We start from the raw sequence: 27,106 nt of genomic DNA on the forward strand, positions 1-27,106 counted from the left end.
ATCACGAGAAAATACCTTTTTGAGCATTTTTAGCCTGGAATCCTGCATGTAAAATGTTTTACATGTGGCATTTTGAATGGATTGAATGGTCTAGTGATTTCCGGGCGACAAATTTCTGTGTGCCATTGCTCTAAAAGAAAGACCCCCGTATTTGGGAAACCCCATGTACCAAGTATTCCCAGATACCTATATACGTAATCATTTAATTTATTTGTATAATCTATACTAATGCCTTATTTTCACCTTGCACTTGATACTTTTCTCTCATTTTATGAAGCACAATTTAAAACTAGTGATGGAGGCGAATCTGTCCTGTTTTGCTGTACTGAAAAATTTGTGAAACTCTGGAAAAAACTGTGAAACGGTGAAAAAAAATCACAAAACATATTTAAGTAAATGGGCATCAAAATCATTTTGACACACGTTCAAATGCATTAAAGTCAATGGGCGTCTGAAAAATGTTGATGCGCGACAATTTTTTTTGTTGAGGCAAATTTTTCACTGCAAATTTTCGCTGGCGTTTCGCCAAAACATTAGTGGGCGGAAAAATGCAGAAATTTGCTGCAAACCCATGCCTGGTGGAAAAATTTACCCATCGATAAAAGGAACACATCATCAGTGATAAAAGATATTATTTACACCTGAGAGTAATATTAATATTTAGTTGAATAAATTTGTTTTTCAAAACTTATGTGAACTTTTTAAAAGAGCTAGCAACAATTTACAGTCACATAAAGTTGTTTAGTTCCAGGATTCTACCGCTATTCGTAGCAAACAATTACACAATCACAGGTTTTCACGTAAGCCTTTAAACCACTTATAATGGCTATAATAGCTAAGGCGATTAAGAAAGGTAAAGAATCGCCTCTTTCTCAGACGAATAATCTCGCCGAAAGCCTTTCCGTCAGCTAGAATCTAAATCGCCAGCTGGATGGCACTCAGAGTGATTAGTTTTCCAAAGTCACCTGAAGTTTCCTCATAAGGCAGGTAGGCAGGTCGGGGATATTAGTCACCCAAAGAAGAGGCAATTTTTGATACTGGGCGACTAAATTTCACAGAATCTTCACGTGTGTCTCTGCCCTTAGATTGATGATCATGTCCCTTCAATTTTCAGAAATAGCTGTTTTGTTGTTGTGAAAGTGAAAACTTTGAAGTGATTGTTTCAAAGCGAGAATGGCCTTTAACAACACTAGCTGGACTTAAGAGAAAATAAGATAAGGTAAACACACACAGAAGGTATATCTTCTATACACAATTAAACTACCTCTTCTATAGACACGTAATAGTACCTGCACACAAAAATTTGTGAGAAATACTAAAGCAGGGGTCCCCAACCTTTTTCACTCGTGAGCAACATTCAGATGTAAAAAGAGTTGGGGAGCAACACAAGCATGAAAAATCTTCCTGGGTGGTGCCAATAAGAGATGTGATTGGCTATTAGTAGCCCCTATGTGGACTGGCAGCCTATTGGAGGCTCTGTTTGGCAGTGCATCTAGTTTTTATGCAACCAAATCTTGTCTCCAAGCCTGGAATTCAAAAATAAGCACCTGCTTTGAGGCCACTGGGAGCAACATCCAAGAGGTTGGGGAGCAACATGTTGCTCACGAGCTACTGGTTCGGGATCACTGTACTAAAGCAAAGGGTCATGTCTTTATAACCCCTATGTACTTATGCTCCACAATCTCATGTTTAATCATGCAATCCAGGAGTAGGTTAGGCCTTTTTTCCCACCCAAGAAGACCTAGGTGTCCCAAGTCTGGATGTCCTTGACGCAGCCCCACCACTTATTTCTGCCCCTGGCCTGGACACTGGCAGGTAGGGGAGTTTGCTACAGTAGAGAGCACCTTGTATTCTTATTCACCAAAATAGATGACCATCCTGTTACAAAAAGTTATTTATGACCCATGTATGTTTGTATAGCTTTTTTTGTATAGCACTGTTAAGGAGCTGCACAAAGCATAAAAGTACAATAAATATATACAGTAAAAGTATACATGGGGAAGACAAATCGCACAATAAATATACACAGAATCCAACTCAGGACAAAGAGCTTAAGTCCTATGTGGTAAGACACACAGTGGGAAGGAGATTTTGAAGCTTACTGAATTATTGCATTCACTTCTAGAACTATGTACAAGCTTAAGTAAGAGCTATTTAGTCAGAACACTGCATTTTATACTGTAAAGATAACGGGAAAAGGGTTGGAATGTTATAATATAAAGCAATGCAGGTCATTGCCTTAACGTTCTACCATACGGTTCCCAATAATACCGCGCTAGTTTGTAGAGCAACAAAATGCTGTTTCATTTTTCTATGGATTTACTAATAAATTGCACTTGTAGTTATGACACTTATAGGTAATGTATTGCTTGTGAATCCATATAAGCAATGCTTATGCTGAGATCACAGTTCTACACAGTTGTTCCTGCTTTGCTTTCAGTAGAAAACCATAAAACCAGAGAGCTCATGAAAACCTGGGAATGATATACATGTGATGGTTATCACCATTTATTGGGTGTCTTGCGAGTCACAAGGTCAAATGTAAGGACAGTCCTACTTTGGAGAGTGATGGAGAAGTCATATTGTTAAAAATAATATTAACTTGCCATGCTAAATTCATCATGCGTATTATTTATGGTTTGATTTTGCTGCATAGAACTGATTTTATATTACCTTTCTCTCACAGTTTTGGAAGGAAACTGTTTTATGCTCCCCTGGGCATGAGTAACACCAGTGTGATACTGGATTCAATAAGCAACTTTCATATTAGGCCTAATCACGTGCAAATGTGTTAAAATCAGTAGTTTCTAACACAATGTTATGGAACATATTACCGTCAGGCATTTGTTCATGGCGTGACAATGATTGGCCTCTGGCCACTTAAATGTTTTATTTAATAATGCGGGAATTTCACTGTGTTTTCCTTTCATTATTTTTAACTTAAAAATAGAAACAGACAGACCCTTCTTTAAAGATTTTTCTAGCAGAGTTTGTCAAAAGCAATATAAGCATCTGGACTTTTAAAAGCCAGCCTTTTCAGGATGTTAATTCAATACACTGGCATATTTCATGCATACTTTTTTATTTTATATGCTTGAAGCCATGCCTACATTGGCCACCCACAAATAGTACCTTGCTTTTTCAAGCCAAAATGGTATTGGTGTCATATTTAAGAAATGTGTCTCAACAGCGTTGTATAATACTGCCAATAATGCAAGTGCTGGGGGCTGAATTAGATGTGAAAATCTATAAAGGTTTATAAATTGCCCATAATTGAAAAGCTTTGTTTCTGATTAGTACAGGGAAACAGCCCTGCAACCTACGAAAACAGAGCCAAGATTTCAGACGGTTTCCGCCAAAAATTACTTGCAAATGGTTTCTGTTCAGTCGTGGTTAAAGCTCTTATTTTACAACTATTTTTTTTCTTTTTGGCTGATGTCAATTAGAAACCTTAGCACCAAACACATCTGCTCAGTTTTTCTCTTTATTTTCACAGTTTACATAGTGTGTTCTATGCATCTATATAGGTCAGTATGAAGTAAAACCTACCAGCTGTTAGGATAATGGAAGGGTGGAGCAGCTATCCCTTGGCTAATGCCTGGTTTTGTTTCAGATAAGAAGATTAGTGGATGCTCCCATCATTTACTTTCTTTTCTCAGATTTAGATAATTGTGCTGTAAGCACAACAAAATTTGTGAGAAATCCTTCATTGTAGCGATATTATAGAAAAAACGCAAATTTACTGTGCCTAATGTGGGCTTGTGAGATAATTACGGGTTTTAAGTCATGCAAAGAAATAAAAAGTCATGTAAAAAAAAAAAAAAATAAAGGTTCCCATGGGCCCACTCAAATTCTACATTTCACTGAAAACCATAAAATACATAATGGGGGTTATTTATTAAATGATCAGTTGTGAAATCTTGAAATAATTTTCTCTAGAAAATGTTTAGAGGGAAAAAAAAGATTTAGTATACCCTGATGCTGCAAAAAGCCCGAATCTGAAAATCCGCCATCTCAGACCTGTTGGGGTCCTGTATGAGTCAGTGGGAGAGGAACCTGTCTCAATTTGACAGTTTCATGGTCTGCCCTGACTTTAGACCAAATGTCCAAATTTTTCTGGGTTTTTAGGCAAAAACTCAAAAAATTCAAGTAATTTAGGAAAAAAGCCTGGAAAAAACAAAAAAAGTCAAAGCCTGAAAAAGTCAAGGGATTAAGGTTTTAGCTTGATTTTATCGAGTTTTTCCACAAACCGATTTAATGTCGTTTTTTTATTAATAAATAAAATGGAATCGGGGCGTGGGAGTTTGGTTGTGGATATAAATTCGGATTTTAGTAAATAACCCTCAATGTGTGTAGCACACATATATTGCTGATCCTGCCTTTTTACTTTGGACAACATTTATTTCTCTGAGCTGGTAAGACCTATTTTGTCTGTGGTCTAGCTTTTCTGTCCCAATAGTCCAAAAATACCATAACAGCTCTCTTTTATAAGCACAGTACAAAGCCATTGACTATTCAAGGTTGATGTTCTGTGCATGTCTTAGGTTTTTCTGTACTAATACGGACCATCTGATATTGTGTACAATAACTGATTTGTATAACATAATGTCTATGTTATCTAATAGTTGCCTTCTAAGGCTCCTGGCACACAAGGAGATTATTTGCCCACTTTAAATCTTTGCTACTGGTGGCGACTAATCTCCTGAAAATGCTTTCCAGCCAGCAATAATGTAAATCACCATTGGGAAAATGTATATAGCACTTTGTGAAGGTAATCTTGATCATACATGTCTATTTTAATTGGCCACTATGGGAAAAAAATGTGCTCAGTGAGCAAATTATTTTTTTTTAACTAAAAATAGAACGTCCATCACTTATTAGGAGAGATAAAATAATGAAGTTGGATGAATGAACCTGGAAAATACTAATCACCCATCTCATTTTGAGATATGCCCTCTATGGATCTCCATTTAGGAAAGAGTAGAGGCATCAAGATTACTATTTATCCTTTCTTCCAGGTTTTCTGACCAGTCTAATTACTTACTATAAATGTTGTTTTTCTTAAACAAACAAAATTTACCCTCCCACAATAAGTTATCAGGTTCTACAATAATTAGTTCTATTTGTGTGAAACTATGTAATGTGCACATAGTAGCTTTTGTACAGTTAACAAATATTGATAGAAGTTGGTTCTTTCATTTGAAATATTCCATGTGTACTTCCATCAAAAAAAATTACTACCTAAGACAGATGGAGGTTGGAAGAAGTAACCTGAAAAATACCAATCATCCATTTTGTTTTGAGCTATACAATCTATGGATCTCCGGTTAGTTATCCTCTTTTCCAAGTTCTCTATTTTATTGTAGTGGTACTTTAAAATTAAACTCACAAACTAAGGAGTTTTAGGACTTAGAAGTAAATTATTGGGGGCACTCTCTGAACTTTTAGTGCTTAACTGGTCATTGTGAATAGGCTAGTAATCCGTCTATAGTAGAAAATAGTAGAAAATCAGATTGCAAACACAAATGTGCAAAAAACTTGTGTGCGAGATCCACACACGACGTTTCGGAGGTACAACCTCCTTTCTCAAGTGCTCCAAAACATTGTGTATGGATCTCAATAACCTACAAGTTTTTTGCACATTTTCCAGAGTGTGTACCATCTGATTTTATACTATATACGGATTACTGAAACCAGGGCGCCATTTGAAATTACGGGGCCCCGTACAACAAAATTTTTGGGACCCCCTGGGCCCCGCCCACCCCCACCCACCCAGGCGCCCAAGCCCCACCCCAGATACCGCCCACTCCAAATCACAGTTAAAAGACCACACAAACATCAGCGCTAAAAAAGTAACCCACCACACACACAAGTTATAAAAAGCTATTGATGGTCTGGGCCCCCTTATAAGTTAAAAAAAATTGGGGCCACAAAAAAATATTTTTAAAAAAAACATTGGTGACAGGGGCCTATAGAATATTAAAATAATACATGGCCAGGGGATTAAAAAGAAACCCCACAAATTGGTGTTCAGTAAAATTGAGCTCGTGGCTTCAGGACTTCAATTTCGGCTGGTTTCGTGACTTTGGGTCTTTTCGCCGCTTCAGGACTTCAATTTCGGCTGTTTTCGTGACTTTGGGTCTTTTCGCCGCTTCAGGACTTCAATTTCGGCTGTTTTCGTGACTTCGGGTCTTTTCGTCGCTTCGGCACTTCAGTTGTTTAGCTTTTCGGTACTTACACATTTCGGCTGTTCGGGACTTCAAAAATGGCCACAAAGCTTCGGCGCTTGCAAGGGGGGCCCAGCTCTTTCAAAAGTGCAGCACTGCCGGGCCCCCCTTCATGCCCAGGCCCGGGGCAGTTGTCCCCCCCGATGGTGGCCCTGACTGAAACCAAGGTTTGCAGCAAGGTTTCCAGATTGAGCACTACCTGAATACACACACAGGTTTTGCATTACCACTGATTGAATAGGCTAGCAAGCATTCAAAAGAATGAATGTCCTGTCCATCCTCTTAAAGAATATTTTAGGTCACATCATAACTTGTAGGGATATCGTATAATATATTTTTGTTATTTTACTGAACTGACTATAGAAAATCCATAAAAGGTTCATATGATCCACCAAACTTATTTTCGAATGAAAGTGCTCCAGTAAAAATGGTATAAAGCATATAAATGATCTACCCCACATTATAGAATTACATTTTATTCAGCTATTTAAAAAAAAAATACATTTAGGCAATGAAACCATTTACATCTGATATAAACATTTCACAATACTGTACACTATGTCTGAGTATTTTATAGTCCATTTTTAGAAGACAACGGTTATATTTTGCAGAAGATCTAAACAATGGTGCTGTTCTTTAAACTGATTATCATGGTCTCATTCCCCTTTCTCCCTGTTGATGCATTCATTTTGATCCATTATGTGAAATATGTGTGACAACCACAATAATGTAGATGAATCTGATACGAGTGCCATGTATGCCTACAGATTGAGTTAGAATGAGGACAAAGAACTTTATTAATCAATCTAACAGACCAAGGAAGTCAAAATTGGATGAGTAAAATATGTGTTCTTTGAATATATTAAAAGTGTTCTAAAAGTCTTTTATAGGTGTTCTTAGTTCTTGCCTTCAAATGTGGAGAGTGTTCATTATTGTTTTAGAAATCCTAGTTTTAGTTTAGAATGTTGTCATTTTTTTTGTCCCTTTCTTATATCACCATATACCCATAGTTTTAGGGTATTGGCTCACATGGTATTTTGGGGGGAAGATTCATTATTAGTCAAACCAGGGTTTGGGGGGATACAATGATATTTGTTTGTTTGTTTTTAATCCAAGATCATGTTTAAAAAAAAAAAAAAAAATATATGCCACCCACAACCTGATAAGCTTTTTTATTTAAAAAAAAAAAGCCCCAATGGTCGATTGAAAAAAAAAAAAAAGGTTATTGACAGATGTTATAGATCCATCACCTGTGTTCTTCCACCAGTGGAAAAAATGCCAATGACCACTCAATACTGCCCATGTCTCTTGCATTTCACTTAAATTTAAACCTCAATTTTTTTCTGGTCGAGGTTTTAGGGGAAAAACAAAAATTCTAATTTTTACAGATTTATCATACCCCAAAGCTGCTAAAAACCAAATCTGAAAATACTCCACCTCAAACCTGTCTAGGTCATGTAGAAGCGTATGGCAGATTTCTTGATATCTGCACTGGATAATCTGAAAAGTCAGATAGAAGCTGCATTGAGAGAGAGTTTAGCAAGTGTAGGATTAGAGTTTATTGGAGCATATTGAGGCAGTGCAAGTAGAATCTGTGGAGCAATTTCTCAGTTCTACCTGTTTTCCCCAGTTGCCTGTTCTTGGAAATGCAAAAGCCCTTGTGAGGGTTACGTGTATCTGCCTGTGTCTGTGTGTCTAGACACTACTGCTGATTTTTTTACCCTGAACTCCTGAACCAATACTGAACAAGTATTAAAACATTGGTTGCTCTTGTATTTTTACTTCACAAATCAATTTGATGCCCATAGGTTTTTGTGGAGTGTTCATGAGAGACATCATACAATAAGCTTTTCTTACGGAAATTAATGGAGACATTATCCTAATTTTTAATGCACCCACAGTTCTAAGGTCTTACGTTACTTATAATTTAATTTCTTGTTCCCAATTTCAATTTTGATTAAATCTTTGTACCATCCAGTGATTTATATGCAGTATGACATATTTACAATTAACTTATTTATTTATTTTTTTATATTTTTATACTATTGAAATGAAAAATGCAGGACATGGATCTAACATCTATTGCTTTCCAAACTCTAGCACCATGTAAAACTCTGTGGAGTATCCTGATTTCTGGCAGAAGAGAGTTGGTCTACTCTGTATTTAATACTTAAGTATCATTCCTATTATCAGACTGAATTCAGGTAAACTAGCTGGCAAGCGATCCCTCTCATCTGCACCATTATACTAATCATGGCTGTCAATTTCCTGCATCTGACTTTTTAAGGACAGGGAACAAATATTATTTATGATCTTATGGTTGCTACCAGTTGTTGATGATATCACCCTTGGCTCCTTTTATCCTTTTTGTCACCCTGATCTTTTCCTTTAGCAAATCCTATACTGTGGTTGAAGGGGGGGGGGGGGGAAACAACATGTGCTACAACTTTTCACACCCAAAGCATATTGAGAACACAGACATTATGTAATGCCACATGTAAACTATTGCAATGGGTTATCAACAGCTTTTCGTCTGTCAGTAATACTCAACAAATTAGACGTTTGCTGTTTCACAGATTCTCAGTCAGATGTCCTGTCAACATCATTAGGTTTGCCATCTGGGTTGCAAAAACTGAAAGCACTTGGCCCAAACAAAGGTGACGTAACAGTCAAAGAGCATTGGTTGGGATGTGGCGGATTATATTAAAAACCTATCATATTTGTTCAATAACCGTGGATGACAACATTCTTCTGCACAATGAAAAGCTTTCTGATTCTGGATAAATCCCATGCGTTTGCTAGATTTTGAACATCTTGAGTTCATCCACTGGCATGAAATGAAGTAAAATGCAGATCAGCTCTGCTCTGACTATAAAAATTGTATTATACACGCTTGTAAAATGTTAACATATCATTTTAACAGAATACTTCATTCATGATTTCTCATAAACACAAAATAAAAATTAGCAAGATCTGTGACTTCAAATAGTCCTGTGAAGTTCTTTTTCTCAGTGAAGAATGAATATATATATATATATATATATATATATATATATATATATATATATATATATTAATATATATTAGAAGTTTCACAATACTGTGAACAAGAAATTGTTTTTTATATTTTTATATTAATTATTACCTGCACTACATGTGGATGTAATAACATCATGTATCTTTAAATCTGAGACGTGCAAAACTTTGCGCTTGTTTCACTGATTTTTTTTAGCTCTCTGCCTTGTGAATTATGGTAACAATAGATTGTGTCTCGTATTCACCCCTTTGGGCTGTTTATTATTCTTTGGTTAGAAATATGACACCACATGGTCTTAGTTCATTAAATACTTCTTTTTAGTAGTGTTATCGAGTTGTTCCCAGAATGCTGGAACGTTTATCAAGCTTGTCAGGCTGCTGTAATACACTGAGCCAAGCAGGGGCATAACAATTGAGGAATTGGGGGGGGGCAGGAGTGTAGTAGGGGGGCAATTAGGCCCTAATTAATGAGCATTTTTTTATATATCTTGGTAGAATAGGCCAACTTAGCAATGTTTTTGGGTCCCGGTAAGCCACACCTGCTGAGGCACTGGATCAATTGGTGATAGCATGCCTGTGCTCTTAGTTGTAGGCATATTTCTAAACAGAGCAGAGCTCATGCAGTGTGCAAAGAAAAAAGGGTGCAACTGGCTCCGTTATGGAGTGCGGTGTGCGGAGACTTGCCGAATGTGCCTTCTTAATGCTGCACATTGCATATAATGCTGGATATTTGATCCTGCAGCCCATGCAAAGAGCAACTAGCTCAAGGGTGCAAGTGCTTAGGAAATGAGCTTTCCTTAGTGCTCTTGCGTCTCCAGGGGTAATGAATAACCCCTTTAGAGTTGGTAGATCAGGTCACCCTATGCTTTTCAAGTTCTTCTGCCTTCTTCCCAGGTAGCCTTTATATTTTGTTGTCCCCAGAATATATAAGCAAACTTATATCTTTCCTCTCCATCAATAGTATTATTTTCCTATCTGCTTTATTATGGATAGCGACTGGATAGCGACTGGAAAACATCGAAAAGGGAGATGGACAATCATCTCAAAATTAGACAGTGAAAGTACTGTCCGAGAGTAACAGAAATATATGAAAAAGTTCTCACTGTATTTATGCATCTGACAGCTGTCAGATGCTGTAGATTGATAGATAGATAGATAGATAGATAGTAATTTGCTGTAACTACCACAGACTTTATATTGCTCATATGAGTAAATGAGCATCATAATCATTTAACATTGATAAAATGAAAATATACTACACATATGTGTATTCTATGACTGCGATTTTTAAAATATTAGTGTCTACAGAAATGTAAATTTTCCATTAGGCATTTTCCATCTCCTATTTATCAAATGGAAAATGCTCAGAAAGAAAGCCAAGGTTTAGCAAAATACATCTTGAATACATTTTTCTGAAACTATGGTCATCTGTTTGGTTGATTCTAGCTACTGGCAAGTAAAAGGTGTTGAGCTCACACATTTAATTCAATAAGGGAATTTAAAAATGCATTGAATACACTTCAAACTATGCTAGGTATGAAACAAAGCCAGATCAAGATGAGATCTTTTCAACCAAAAAAAGAAAAACAACATTTGACAAGCCTAGGTGACCACATACATATGATGCTTTCAGTAAATGGTGAATTACAGCATGCCCAACAAACTCTTGTGGCTAGTGAACATACTAGTTTATTTGAATTTTAAAAAGTTCTGTTAGAAAAAGCTACAGTGTCTTCCTTTCCTAGATTTAGCATTTTGTAACTGGTAACATAAAGGGAAAGAAAGACCATTTTGCTTCAAGAAACACAATTAAAGATTTGCAGGTTAAAAAAAATCATAGTGTTTACATGTTGTCAACAATAAGCCTATCTAAACATTTCTCAATTCCCATGACCTTCCTTTCAAGTGAGTTACCATGTCTAATAAATAAGATAGTGACCTAATTGTGGGATATTAGTAACAGACTAGCCTCAAAGAGTTTAAACAGGCAAAAAAACAAGGTGTCCCTAAGGTCACTTTGCTCAATGGGATAAAATAAAAATGTTAAAATGTCTGGAATAATTTTTCTCAACATAGGATTTGAGATAGGGGTCAGTGGCGGAACTACCGGGGGAGCAAGGGGTGTGAGTGGGCCAGTGCCCGCTCCCCCTCAGGGCCCCCCGGCAGCTCATGCGCTACTGAAATGTAGGCAGAAAATCACTTACAGAGAGGGGCGGGGGGCCCGGCTGCATGTCCCGCACCAGGGCCCACCCCCCTCTAGTTACATTACTGATAGGATTTATACTTTTGCAGTATGTAAACCTTGCATCTGTGATCAGAATTTGATTAATAAACTATATAGTAAATTCAGAGTGCAAATTAAATTCTGGAATATTCTTTACTCAACTTTTCATTTCCACTATCAAAAAAGTTAAAACAAAAATAAAATAAGAATAAAAGATCATAGTAAATCTTTTACTCAACTTTTGAACTCTACTACCCCCCAGACCCAAAAACAGAAATAGCCTATGCACTCCCTATGGGTTGTGCCATAACTACATACCACAAAAGTCCTAAGGGGAATGGAAACCATATCTTTGCACTTTGCACACTGCATTTTGGTTTTGCAGAATGTCACAGGTCTCCACACACCATTTCAAAGGCCTGTGGCCAGACCCTGATTTGTGGCAAGGCCACAACGGCTCGGGCCTAGTTCAGCACAAATTAAGGGATGGCAAGCTGTCCAGCCGCATCTAAAGCTTTCTTGCTTCCGGAGCACTAGGGACTAGGCACGTGGGCAATTTGGCCAGTTATTTGAATGTTACACATCTCCTATTTCTCCTGTTGAATGAATGAAGGATGCACATGTGTGCTACCCTGTGGTGGAGAGGGAGGGGGCAACAAAGGATGCTGGCCTCCAGATGCCCTCAGGAGAAATCTGGCAATGCCTGTGGCTTCCCCCTTGAATATAACACTGTCTGTGTATGGTAATACTCTATTCAAGAATGACAGCTACACAGTGCAATACACTATGCAGGTGTTGAAACTGCAGAACACCCTGCAGATTTTGTGATGGCAGATTCCCTTTATGCCTGTCCTTGGTTTCTACTAGAACAGGCATAATATTACATACTACAATGTTCAAGTCAAGAGATAAGTCATAAACCCCTAAAAATTAAACCAGACAAAAATAATCTACCTTACTACTTATATGTGAAGCTAAAATTGTAAGACACAAGACACCAGTACCTCATTTGAGTGGATGTTTTTTATTGTAGTATTTACAGAAGCTCTGATGATAGAAGAGATTAACGTTAAAGGAGAGAAAATCCAAGCATAGGTGCTGACGAGTGACTTGGCACTTTGTATGATGGAGAAAGGAGGACATGAAAATAAATATAAGTGAGAGAAAAGAGTTGTTGTCAAGGCTGCCAAATGCTTTTAAAAGATTCACCAATGCTGTCATTGCTCAGTTATTTCAGAAACTTGCTACACATAGACATGGGCAGGCTTGACCTTTAGATAAAACAATGAAAGAAAAACAAACATTTCAGAGATAACACAGGCTAACAAGTACCAGCAAGGACAGGGCAGTAGAAAAAAAAGCAACATTTCAAGATTATTTAATTAATAAAATCTTGATGCAAATGGCAAAATCTAAAACCTGGCATGCTTCTATAGAACAGAGGCGTATTTTCAACAGCTAAGCTTTTTTTGTGTGTTTTATTACACAGTGGAATTGTAAAAAAAATTAAATTTTTTTTTATCTTCCATCAAGATTGTTATGCAAACTAATGTGTAAAGTTTTCCTGATTCAACATTTTTTTGTATGCTATAGAATGCACAAAAAAATGTTTGAGTAAATTAAGATTTTATTTTATTGCAACGAATTTTTAAAAAAACATTGGATTCAAAAATGTATAAATTATCTTATTGCTAGTAGGGATGAGAGAACTTTGAATCCATACTAGAATGTCTCCATGTGGTCTGTTTCACTGGAAAAAAAGACATCATTATCTTTCCTTGACTTCCCCATCAGCCAAAGGCATAGGAATCCTCACCTGTCTATCTAAGGAACTTTCAACTGGCCTTCTGCCTAGTTTAGAAGAATTTGGCCTTATGAAGAATTGTTTCTGCATAGTCGAAAGGAGCTTCTCTAACAAGGTAGGGAAATGTATTTGCTATTGCAGAGTGAAAAACACCATAACAATGTCATTGATAATGACACAACACCTGATTTGCACTTTTTATAAAGTTTATTAATTGGGATGTTTGGTACATATTTACAAAATATCAAAACAATGAAGTATATCTTCATTCAATCTATTTGTGTATGTCATTTAAGTGAACACTTGCTTTTATTCTCTGGATTCACCCTGGTAGAGTGGTGAAAAGTAAAATAAAAGAAAAGTATAAAGTGTCTAAATGCACATTATAGACTCTTTTGTTTAAAGATAAATTGGAGTTTGTTACATGGACAATTTAGCTAGGCTAGAGGATCTTTGGGGAGATTGGAAACTACTACTTTAATCTGGATACATTATAGATTTTACTGTTTTGTTTATTTTTCTATTTGCATGGGAGGACAAGAGGTCTATTCTGTCCCATTGGGAAACAGCAGGAGCTCTTTTTTTACGTAACTACAAGTTGCAGCTACTACTATTGCTTTGCGATAAAAGTGAAATCGATGAGCAGATCAATGTTCTCCTCATTTAAGGACAGCACATAAGAAAACAAACAATATCTACTTTTTAAAACAATTGAGAGAACATTTCCATTGCCATTTATTGGACTTGTATATTGTTTGTTAAACAGTTTGTATGTTACGTTTTTAACGTCTAATCAAAGCAAATAAAACTAAAAACGATTAAATAAGTCACTTTACAGAATTATTCAGCTATCTGCAAAGAACTAAATGGCAGTTTACTACAAAGCAGGTTAGTTTCTAAATATGAGTGTCATCTCTCTGTTTTAGTGATATTTCAGCAAGGCTTGCCTAAGTCCCAACCATATAGGTGGTCCTTGATTGCTGAAGTGATACACCTCTGTTTTTCCAGTGATGTACTGTTTAATACAAAAGCACTTTGATTTAAAATATGTTGTTGATCTTTTGTATAAGTGACGTAATCTTCCTTTGAATTACATTATTAATCTCTGCCTATTGGAGTGACCAAAAATGACCCAAAGCCCAGAACTTGAGTTTATCACCATGGTTATACTACCCTGTTTGACATATGCATACATTTATTTCTTTTATGTTGTATTAGTATTTGCCCTTGAGAATTTTCAGGCAATAATTTCACACATGGGGCTGATATTCAAGCACTTTCCATGACCCCAAAAGTGTAGCTGATGAGAGTCTACAGAGAAAACTGTTTCCAATTTAATTGTTTATATTGTAGTTTCTCAAGCAATTTCCAACAAACCTGTAGGTACACATTTTTTTTCTTCCTAAATTATTATAAATACAACATTTAGAACATTTTGTAAACATTCTGATATGTGTAGTGATTTATCCCTCACAGAATATTTTCAGAAGATAGAGCTTTATTTATGTGATTCTGCAGAAACTACAGTAAGGCTGGGTGAGAAGCAAACTGCCGTCACCAGAAATTCTGACAGTTGGAGATGAATAAACTCATCACAACTGAAGTAATAGAATTATTCCAGAGTTTTGTCCCAAAATTGGAGTTTCCATAAACCAGTGGGTTAAAGGAGAAGGAAAGTCTTCCTCCACTTGGGGGTGCCAAATGTTAGGCACCCCCAAGTGATTGTATTGACTTACCTGAAACCCCGGGCCGGTGCTCCTATCAGCAGAAAACTGCACTGGTCCGGGGTTATACCAGTGAGCACCACAGAGTGATCCTCTTCCGACTTCTTCTTTCTTCTCGTGGCTGCGCATTTGCAGTAGGGCGAAAAGCCGAACCTTAACTAAAAAGTCGGCTATTTCGTTCTACTGCGCATGCATCTTCTCCGGGAAATTTGAATAAAGAAGAAGCCGGAAGAGAAGTGCTTGTGGTGCTCACTGGAATAATCCCGGGCCGGTGCAGTTTTCTGCTGATAGGAGCACTGAGGTTTCAGGTAAGTAAATACAATCACTTGGTGGTGTCTAACATTTGGCACCCCCAAGTGGAAGAAGATTTTCCTTCTCCTTTAAATGTCATAAAAATAACAAATTTGGTTATTTTGTTCTGAAAAGGATAAATGTGTTAAAATTATTATACAGGATAATGCAAAAAAAAAATATATATATATTCACTTTATCTTCTATAAAGGTTTAATGAAGATTATTGCTATAAAAATTGTGCACAGTAAACCATTCTGTTGCAACTATCCATGATGAGTATAATGGTGACAGGTTGCAGGGTACTTTAGGAAACTTCCAAATGTTATTTTTACATCTCTTGTCTGATCCTTGCCTTATGTATCTTTCTAACATGAGAGTAATGTTGTTTTGCATCGTGAGAAACATCTTTGCCTTGTTTTCTAAATACATATCCAGTGAGTATTACTGTATGTCTTTAAATTCAAGAAATTTAAAAAAATAAGATATATGGATAGTGAACAGGTATTATAAATTGCGGCACAATGTATTCTGTAAAGAAGTTACAGGACAACATCTCCTTCCCAAGAAGAGCTTGTAGTGTAAGGTCCCTATCAGATTCGCACACACAATGGTCCAGGGCCCCACTCTGCCTCTAACGGGCGCCAAAGCAAAATCATTTTATGCCCCCCCATAAACCACATAAATAATACATTGTTTATAAATATATATCAAAACGGCTCACCAATCAGTACCCTCACTGAGCCTCATTACTTTATCTATAATCATTCCCTTGCTATGGTCAATTTTACTAATAAACTTTCATGTATGTTTTTGGAATGTGGGAGGAAACCAACAAAAACATACAAACTCCTCGCTCTCTATGTTTGTTAAACTGTTAAACTGATTAAAAAAGTTGTGCAGGTAACTAGCCTAGATGTTGTATTAACTAAAAAATGGCAAAGTTTCTTTTCTAATTTACAACAAAAAACAACCCATCAGTTTATAATTTACTCTATTAAAGTATAAAATAGCTTTAACAAAAACTAATGAACATAATTTAGTATTCTTTTATACTGATTCATCTCCCAGAGGAAAGTAACTGCACTTGTATCCCTGTTTACAGAAGAAATAAAACCCCACAGAGTATTGTGCAAGCTGAAAAGCCTAACTAGCCTTCAAAATTACTGTTAACAAGCAAATTAGCTCCAAAATTGAATGGCAGCAGGTCAATAGCAGCAATAAAACTACAGAGTTCTTGCTGATCGTATATTGTCCTTGAATGCAAACTGTAAAAAAGCTCCCCGAAGGCCTCCAACAATAACCTACAAACGAATGAGACACAAAGGGTATTGAGCCAAAAGATGGTTCAATTTCCCCAGGCAGCCAGCTCATGTCACATCAAACCACCTATTAGTCACAAACTGGTACGACTAAGAATTGTCAGGCCCCTTGAGAAAAGCTGTCAACTTGAAAGTGATAATTCTCATGAAAGGCACTGGTGTCTTAGCTAACCTCTTCAGTTTATTGTTTTTCAAAGATTCTTGGCAATTTTTTGTTCCACTGTTTGATAGAGAAAACAATGCATATATTATAGACAACTGCCAAAAGCTATTCAGAGAAAAGATGCCTCATCCTGTCAATACTCTTCTTAAAGGTGTAGTACACATATACTTGGAAGCTGTTTTTTGGAAGCTGATTTGGACAATTCATTTTTGTACTGGATAGTTTATATTTCATTATTTTTAAATTAAACTAGATAATTATTGTTTTGTTGAACTAGATAGAAAACTCTGTATTAATGATTTAACTATTTTCATCTTTTGATGTAACTATTTTCATCTTTTGTTTAACTCTGCCCAACCTTCCAAGAAGGTTTAAGGTACCAGTAGGCCAATGGCGAACTTCATATTGGTGAACCCCTACAGCTGCCCTTCAGAATTTGTGTTAGTACTACCCTTAAACAGGTGTAGTTTAAATGCCTACACTTCCTTATTTTCTAGTTGCTGGGCTAAATCTCATGTATTTACTTTAGCTTATTAGCATAATGTTTACAGTGTATCATTGGCCCAGAGGCTGATGACAAGTTCCGGCCACACTTCAGTATAGTTCTGGGTAGAGGGTGGAGCTTTCTATTTTCGTTGCCACTTCAGGAGAGTGAATGTGCTGGGAGCCTGGAGCTTAGGCCCCAGTAAAGGGAAGGCCCCAAGGGTGGTGAGGCCATTGGTGAAGTCAGTGATACAAGGACCCCCTGAATGAGGTGTGGTCAGGACAGGGTAGTTCTCTGTAAATCATTTTCTAGAAAAGTGAGGCAGATAGAACTAATGAGCAAGAGCAGCCTGGTTCCAACTAGGATGAATATGGGTTGCTCTCCCCTCAGGCAGAACTGGCCTGTAGCGTAGGGATAACAGCCTAATATGGATTTAGGTTTAGTGATTTCCCTGATCTAACGTGTGGGGATCCAGGTCATGGAACAGAGATCCTGAGGGTAAGCTATGAATACCTTTATAGGAGTGTGAGTATCAAAACCCCGGTTTGCTTTGCTTTAAGAGAATAAAGCCTGTTGCTATTTGTTCAAGAACCATCTGACTTTCAACTATTTTATTTAGTCACACAGCACAAGTGAGGTATAGTTGCACAACACCATTCCTTCGCCCTTTCATATAGCAAAGGCCCATCCTGTGGACACAGGGTCAGATGTGACCGGTGTTCTGCCAGTTTCCTAGACAGACAAGGGCCAGCCTAGCCTAGATGGGGTTAAACAGGTTAACCTAAACATTAAAATAAATACCCTTTTTTCAAACAAACGAGTAGAATCTACCCCTATTTTTGGACACTGCATGAATTGATGGAATGTCTAATGATGGTCCATGGGTGAATATCCCTTAGCCCTTTTATTAAAATGGCCCTGCTTCCAAAAATCATCTGTACATTTTATTGTCTAGCCCACACAATTAATGGGTTCTGGATTACTTGTTTAAAAAAATAACATGCCATTTTTTTCTGTGCATACAAGCTGTGCTGTGTGCATATTAGTGTCACCCACCAAGGTATTTAGATAATCATGATTATAAAAAAAAAGATTTCATATGTTTGCAGTTGCACGTAGTATCTAATAAAACTCCTTACAGGTAACTTTTAGATTTTTGTGACAACAACCCATACTACTGTACCTTCAAGCAGGCCTTAGGTATTATTATTATTGTTATTATTATTATTATTAAAAAAAGAGACCTATCATAGGAACTTTAGGAGCTGAGGCAATGGCATGAGGCCATCTCGGGTTGGCAGTAAGGGCTGAATTGCCCCTGAAGGCAAAGTCTGACTGCCCATTTTTAGCACTTTGCATATTGTCTTTGAATATTGTAAATGATACCTACTATGTCAGAAACTGCACTCAAAAACACTGTCTTTAGCATTTCCGAACATAGTGGAAATTCCGCCACTCTCCATTCATTTCTATGGGTTTTTTATAGGCGTATTTTCAAAGGGTGAATTTTCACCCATTGATAAATACGCCTTTCAAAATCCCATAGAAATGAATTGAGAGCTGCGGAATTTCACTCTAGTGGCAGAACTTCACTCTTTGATAAATTTACTATGTAAAGCATGTTTATGATGGATTACATTATAGTAAATTATAGGCAAATATCTTGAAAAGCCCTGTTTTCAACTTATTGACCAATGGCTTTAATATTTCCTATAATACATATTTGATTTAAAAGGTTTCACCATTAAAGATATGAATATTGTTTTCTCTTTTCAGATTAAGGGGTCCGTTTACTAAAGTGCGGTAAATCTGACTTTAAGTTTCCGCATGTTATCGCTGAGAATATTTTTACGCCAGAATATTCGCAGCGACTAAGTTTACTAAACAGCGATGCGCTCAGAAGTCATTGCGATCACTTGCGGTAACTACGTTAAGGAACTAGCTTACGTTAGCGGTAATTTTAGCGAGTTGCGAATTTTCTGGCGAAAAATTACGTTTTTGCGAATATTTATGCTATAAAATAGTCTTGTTTTATGGCGGTTATTATGGCAATTTTTACTGTGACATTTATGGCCAGAAATGCATCTTCAAAACTCATAAACTTTATTGACTGATGATTATACCATCCAACAACATCACCAGCGTGACACCAATCAAACATGTATGCATCATATAAACCCTTCTGCCAATAGAATCATAGGAAATGATACCAATCTCTTTGCTTCATAGAAATGCACAGTTTAATGTAGCCAATCCCAATGAAACCAAAAAAGTGTAGAGGCTGACGAATCCTTGGACTGTGATGCCGCTGCCAATAATACACCTCTGAGCTGAAACTGCTGCTGTTGCACCAGATAGAAGCAGAAGCCAAAACATCCTGTCAGCAATAGCTACAGATCTGTCTCCTGTCAGCAAAGAATGATGGGTAAAAAAAAAAACATTATTATGGGATATTTCCTGCCCCTTGAGAATTTTCTGGCAGAAAAAATACTTTTACGCCACTTCATAGGTGGCGGTAAAAGTTTGCGAATATTCTGGCGTTAATTTTGTCTTTAGCACATTTCGCTGTTTAGTAAACCATGCGTTAATGTGTACGTAGCGTTATTTTCAGCAAATGCGATAACTGGCGAACAATTATTCTTGCGCAAGAAAATTCGCAAATTTATATTTACCGCAGGTTAGTAAACTGGCGATAACATATTTGGCGAAAATTCTGTCTATATATTGTGCGAATATTTTTAACGCACTTTAGTAAACGGACCCCTTAGTTACTTGCACCAGAGAGAAGTGAAGTTAGTGTCTCGCCAGGAGAGGGAAACTGTGCACGACAAAATTAGTTCCACGGTAGAATCACAAAATGCTCCAGGGAGTTTAAAATGCAAAGGCCATGAGAAAAGAACAGGGGGTATGACATAAACCACTTTCAGGACAAGGAAAAAGTCAGGCATAAGAACACTTTAAAAAGGAGATTGTTTAACATGCACTGGTGCAATTACTGAGTTTTTATAAACACCAATTTCTTTCGGCAATAGAAGAAAAATCAAAAAGAATGTGTAGTTGTTATATGTAAAGTATATGTAGATAGCAGCATGGCATTTGAGGAGGTATGGAACTAAACCCTAAAAATGATATAAAAGAATGAATGAAATGAATAAAAGGCTAAAAATGCCATATTTTGTATATTGAACGTATTGCACCAGCCTAAAGTTTCAGCTTCTCAATAGCAACAATGTTAATGCCTTTAAGAATGGCTTGGATGATTTCTTGGACAGACATAATATCAAAGGCTATTGTGATACTAAGCTCTATAGTTAGTATAGGTATGGGTATATTGAATTTAATTAAAATTAGGGATGGGTGTATGTATGGATGCTGGGTTTTCATTTGGAGGGGTTGAACTTGATGGACTTTGTCTTTTTTCAACCCAATTTAACTATGTTACTATGTAACAATGATCCAGGACTTCAGGGGGGTCACCATCTTGGAAAGTGTCTGCAACACTCACATGGGCTCTGAGCAGCTGTTGAGAAGTTAAGCTTAGGGGTCATCGCAAATTATCCAACAGAAAATGAGGTTGGCCTGTAATATAAGGCTGATTATTAAATTCTGATGCTAGTTGCAATGGTGTCACATATGGTGTAGTAATTATCTGTATTTATTTATTACTAATCAGCCTTATAGTGTGAAAATTAGATTCTATGTGTACTTTATATTGTGAGTGGGTCCCTAAGCTCAGTAAGTGACAGCAGCACAGATCATGTGCAGTGAATCAGCAGAAAAGAAGATGGGGAGCTACTGTGGCATCTTTGGAGATCTTTACAGCTAAAGGGCTGTAGTTACCTTGGGCTGGTACGGTAGCACAAAACATAATGTACAACATATGAACACTTCTTTAGTTAAGCTTTAGTTCTCTGTTCATATGCAACTGGAACCTCTATATAGCTTCCTGGCATGCAATTTTCATGCACTCTTGGGAGCCATGAAAGAAAAGTGTCACAACTCTAAAAATCTACCCAATGTATCCAAGTCATACTACTGTGTTACTGTTCTGGATAATTTGGAAATTTGCGCATAAGTTGTGGCACAAGTTTTTCTCAATACTTTTGTGTGTGACTGGTGTCACATACGGTGTGTGGTAAGCTTACCATTCGTCCCCGTTTCACAGGGACAGGCCCGTTTCAGGACCTCGGTCCCCGTTAGGAATTGCCCTGTGAAGCGTCCCCGTCTGCAGCAATATCTTTAAAAAATACCCATGAAGCAGCCGATCAGGGCCCGCACTGCATAATTCCACAGGCAGGGGGTGCAGGAGAGAGCAAGCAGGCAGCAGCCAACACGGGCACAAGGAGACTGTGAAGAGGAAAGGAGCGCCTATGCACCTCTGGTGGACTCGGCAGAATCGTGTTCCAGACAGTATCCAGTATGCTGCTGATTCCCCCTCCTCCCAGATGATCAGTGGCAGGCAGAGAATGCTGGTAATGTAATGTTTATTTTCTCTGTCCACTGAATTTCACTCCCCCCACTGTTCCCTTTTCAATGCTCTTTCATTACAAAGTTTTAGCTGCTTCACCTAATTTCTCCCATTGTGCCACCATTAACCCTTTCCTTACCTTTAATTAGCAATATTGCCTTTATGCCATCCTACTATGAATTCTGGGGGTATTTTACATGGAATTGCCTTTATGCCATCCTACTGTGAATTCTGGGGGTATTGTACAAGGAATTGCCTTTATGCCATCCTACTATGAATTCTGGGGGTAATCTACATGGAATTGCCTTTATGCCATTCTACTGTGAATTCTGGGGTTATTGTACATGGAACTGTCTTTTTGCCATCCTACTATGAATTTTTGGGTATTGTACATGGAATTGCCTGCCATTACTTTCATTAATATATTCACCGAGGGTGTATTTGTAAAATGAGGAGTGGTTAATGGGGGGTGTCTTACAAAGTTGGCGTGGTCTAAAAAAAATTGCCGCAACGCACTGTGTGCAGTCTCCCCTGTCCCCGGATTTCTTTCCAAGCTAAATAAGCACATTGGCACTTACAATAAGTTGCTAAACAACATGGATGGACTCAAACACCTCTGTGCAAAGTATCGGTGAATGTTCAATTTTGCATTCATTTTTGAGATTTGTAATTTGCAGTTCTGTTCATAAATGAGCTCTAAAATGTACATGCAGTTATTCAATGGCCTTATACTAGATCCCCACTCTGATGGTGTAAAGGTATAATAATGCAACACATTGCTACAGCACTGCCTAACAATCAAAGTTATCCTATGTTGGGAACCTGGACACTTTAGTTATCCTGGACTGTTATCACTCATGGAGAACTAAACCCTAAAAATGAATGTCGCTAAAAATTTCATATTTTATATACTGAATATATTGCAACAGCCTAAAGTTTCAGCTTGTCAATTGTAGCAATGATCCAGGACTTCAAACTTGTCACAGGGGGTCACCATCTTGGAAAGTGTCTGCAACACTCACATGCTCAGTGGTCTCTGAGCAGCTGTTGAAAATATAAACTTAATTATCAAGCAGAAAATGAGGTTGACCTGTAATATAAGCTGATTTTACAGGGCTGATTATTAAATTCTGATGCTAGTTGCACTGGTGTCTGTACTGCCATGTAGTAATTATCTGTATTAATTACTAATCATCCTTATACTGTGCCATTTATATTAGTGTACTATTGTGAGTGGGCCCCTAAGGTCAGTAAGTGACAGCAGCACAGAGCATGTGCAGGGAATCAGCAGAAAAGAAGATGGGGAGCTGTGGTTGCCTTTGACTGGTACAGAAGCCCAAAACAGATATATTGGTATAAGACCAATATTAGAGCATACTATATATATATATATATATATATATATATATATATATATATATATATATATATATATATATATATATATATATATATATATATATATATATATATATATATATATATATATATACACATATATATACACAATTCCAACAGCACTCTCCATTCCAAGTATCACGGCTGGGTACTTACCAGTAATAGTAGTACAATCCAATATACGAAAGCATTTACAACTATTTCCATAATTCAACGTGAAAAAAGTGTTTTCCACACTCACATCTACGCGTTTCAACCCACACAGGGTCAACATCAGGATGATGTGGAAAGCTGTGAGTGCTTTTGTACATTGGATTATCTATATATATATATATATATATATATATATATATATATATATATATATATATATATATATATATATATGTATATATATATATGTATATATATATATATATAGTAGTAATATATATATATATATATATATATATATATATATATATATAGTAGTAATAGATCACCCTACCGACATTTTCTAGAGCTTAACTTACTAGTGCAACTTTCTCTGCTCCTAAGCATTTGCAACTTACACTCTGACCAGTTGGGGAGCCAGAAAGTTGGTGTGTAAATCCGTCTATTGCTCCTCTGCAGAGTTTGTGCAAAGTGCTTTTTATCTGTATCCCAACAACATGACTGGGGCAGACTTATAAAGAGGAAAATTATTCATCTTCAAAGCTTGCATCGGAAAACTCTTCCCTTCTGGGAGAGCTCTAGGGGATTTTAAATGTATAGCTATTACCATGTAAAACTGCAGTATCAAAATACCACAACCTGTTCCATATCCCATCCACTGCCAAAAATACATACAATTCATGATGTGTTTTGACAAACAGAATGTTACTGAATCCATATTTGCAAACAGGATTTTACAAACAATAGCAAATGTAGAAAATAGAATATACAAGTATGGCATCCATTTTCTGAAAACCCATTATCTAGAAAGCTCTTAATTATGAGAAGGCCATCTCCCATAGAATTCATTTTAATAATATAATTATTTTTTTTCCTTTTGATTCCTTTTTCTCTGTAATAATAAATCAGTACCTTGTACTTGAGGCCAAATAAGATATAATTAATCCTTATTGTGGGCAACATAATCCTATTGTATTTTTTTAATATGAAATAATTTTTAGCAGACTTAAGGTATGGAGATGCCAATTATGACTAGTCTTATCTGGAAAAACCCAGATCCAAAGCATTCTGGATAACATGTTCCGTACTTATACTTGTCAGACTAGGTCTTCATCCGACATCAATACCACTACCACATTCAGTAGGCTTGCCCTTTATTTGTCTGGTGCATGGACTAAATGTTTTATTTTCTAATAGTAAAGATTATGCTTGGTATATAGTTTCATTTCCTGCTTGTTTATACAAAACAGGAAATGTACTAACTTCAACCCACAAAGTTTATTTTGAGAAGGAAAAGGAAAGAGCTTATCAATGTTTCTTTACACTTTTATGTCAATGTTAGTAAACGTATCTGTCAGCGCTCGCTGGACACATATGATATGTTACATACAATGATCCCCTTCACACTTCAGAGCCTGTACTGTTAATATGTATAGAAAGAACGCAAAACATGAAAAAGATTATCTGTGCTTAAAACGTCCCAGATGTCTATATGATCTAAGCCCTTCTGTCTAAATACTTCCAGCAAACTCTTTTATCACTGTTACATAATGATTTTTAATCCTGGTAATTAGCAGCTGGATCATTTTTCCCACTTTTTGCCATGCTGATAATTTAAATAAAGTATATTGTGTTTATAAATAATGGTCACCTTGGATGTATCTCTTACCCTTAAAAGGATATCATCATCAAAAAAGAAAGTTTGACAGCACACTAGTGCTCTCATACAATTCTGGATTTTAGTAAATTAGCGTTGTCTGAGCGAATTTTCGCCTGCCGAAATGTAGCAGTGGGTGTGAAGCCGTCGCTGGCGAATTTTCGCCGGTTAGTTAATCTGCTCAGTTACCATGGGCACAAAATGCAGGTGCTGGAATACTAAGGGGCACAAAACTGCACCATATTAAGCTCCATACATTGTGGGGCACATTTACCTAGGATCGAATATCGAGGGTTAATTAACCCTCGATATTCGACCGTCAAAGTAAAATCCTTCGACTTCGAATATCGAAGTCAAAGGACTTAGCGATATTCTTAAGATCGAACGATCAAAGGAATAATCATTTGATCGAACAATTAAATCCTTCAAATCGAACGAGTCGAAGGATTTTAATCCATCGATCGAAGGATATTCCTTCGATCAGAAAATTGTTAGGAAGCCTATGGGGACCTTCCCCATAGGCTAACATTGGCCTCGGTAGGTTTTAGGTGGCGAACTAGGGGGTCGAAGAATTTTTTAAAGAGACAGTACTTTGACTATCGAGTGGTCGAATAGTCGAACGATTTTTAGTTCGAATCGTTTGATTCAAAGTCGTAGTAGTAGTCGTAGGTCGAAGTAGCCAATTTGATGGTCGAAGTAGCCATATTCGACCATTCGAAATTTGAAGTATTTTTTCTTATATTCCTTCACTCGAGCTAAGTAAATGGGCCCCTTCGTTCCTTTAACTGTAGCAAAGTAGGATTCTAAATCAGACAGAACTCTGTGCCTAGCGCTAGATTTTGAATCTCATGGCTCAAAAAACACCAATACTAACCACCTGTGGCACCTAGTGTACTCTTAGTTCTGTGCTTTAAGTTTCTACATGTATATAAACTTGTACAAATTCATGGTGGTGCAATGGGCCAAAAATACATACAATTCATGATGTATTTTGAAAAACAGAATGTTACTGAATACATATTTGCAAACAGGATTTTACAAACAATAGCACATGAAGAAAATAGAATATACAGGTATGGCATCCATTTTCTGAAAACCCATTATCTAGAAAGCTCTTAATTATGAGAAGGCCATCTCCCATAGACTTCATTTTAATAATAATAAGTATTGTAATAATTATTGTAATACTGTAATAATAAACCAGTACCTTGTACTTGAGGCCAACTAAGATATAATTAATCCTTATCGTGGGCAACATAATTCTATTGTATTTATTTAATATGAAATCATTTTTAGTAGACTTAAGGTATGGAGATGCAAATTATGACTAGTCTTATCCAGATCCAAAGCATTCTGCTTTGTAATTTCCACTGGAGTGTTGTAAACAATATATAATCTCTGTAAAGTGCTCTGGAATATGTTAGTGCTATATAAATAAAGTATAGCAACAACGGTACCTTTGCTTGTGCAATTTCCAACCTTTGTTATTAAATTAGCCTTATTTTGGTGGTCTCTGTATTGAAGCCTTCTTGTGGCTATAAAGTAAGTGAAAGGACAATGGGGCACATTTATGTATGTGAGTGCAGTGGGCAAAGTGTTCTTTTCCCTTCAATGCCGCATTTTTCCCAGAATTCCAGCATCATTAGGCTTGCAATAAGGCAATGCACTTGGCTCAGCTGTGCTGCGCCTACAGAAGCTGTGGCTGATTCATCAAAATAAGTGCAATTGCTCATGTGCTTCATTTCAAATCAGATGCAATTGCAAAAGTCAGCCTGGTGTCATTTTGTGGTGTTTAGCAAGCAAGTGACGTGTGCTCCCAATATTTCAATTGCAACTGCGGAAGAAGCTCCAAAGTTCTCCTGTGCCAGTAGGCATAGCAGTGCTATTCAGAACGGAAGTCAGGAAAGACTGATTGGTGCCGTGTGCTACTATACGGAAGTACTCTTTGATGTGAGTATCTTTAATAAAACTGGTTTTATGGACAGCTCACTGCAGTGTAAAAGTGCACTTTGCTCCCTGCAGCCATAAATGTGTCCTAATGCCTTGTACTGGCTGAGGACAGACAAGATTTCTTTTGATAAGGTCATGCTGAGGGCAAAATCAGATTGATATTTCAATTAAGTTAATCATCAGCATTCCTAATTGGGTTTTATTT

The sequence above is a fragment of the Xenopus laevis genome, chromosome 1L, assembly GCF_017654675.1.
Source record: "Xenopus laevis strain J_2021 chromosome 1L, Xenopus_laevis_v10.1, whole genome shotgun sequence".
Taxonomy (NCBI): Eukaryota; Metazoa; Chordata; class Amphibia; order Anura; family Pipidae; genus Xenopus; species Xenopus laevis.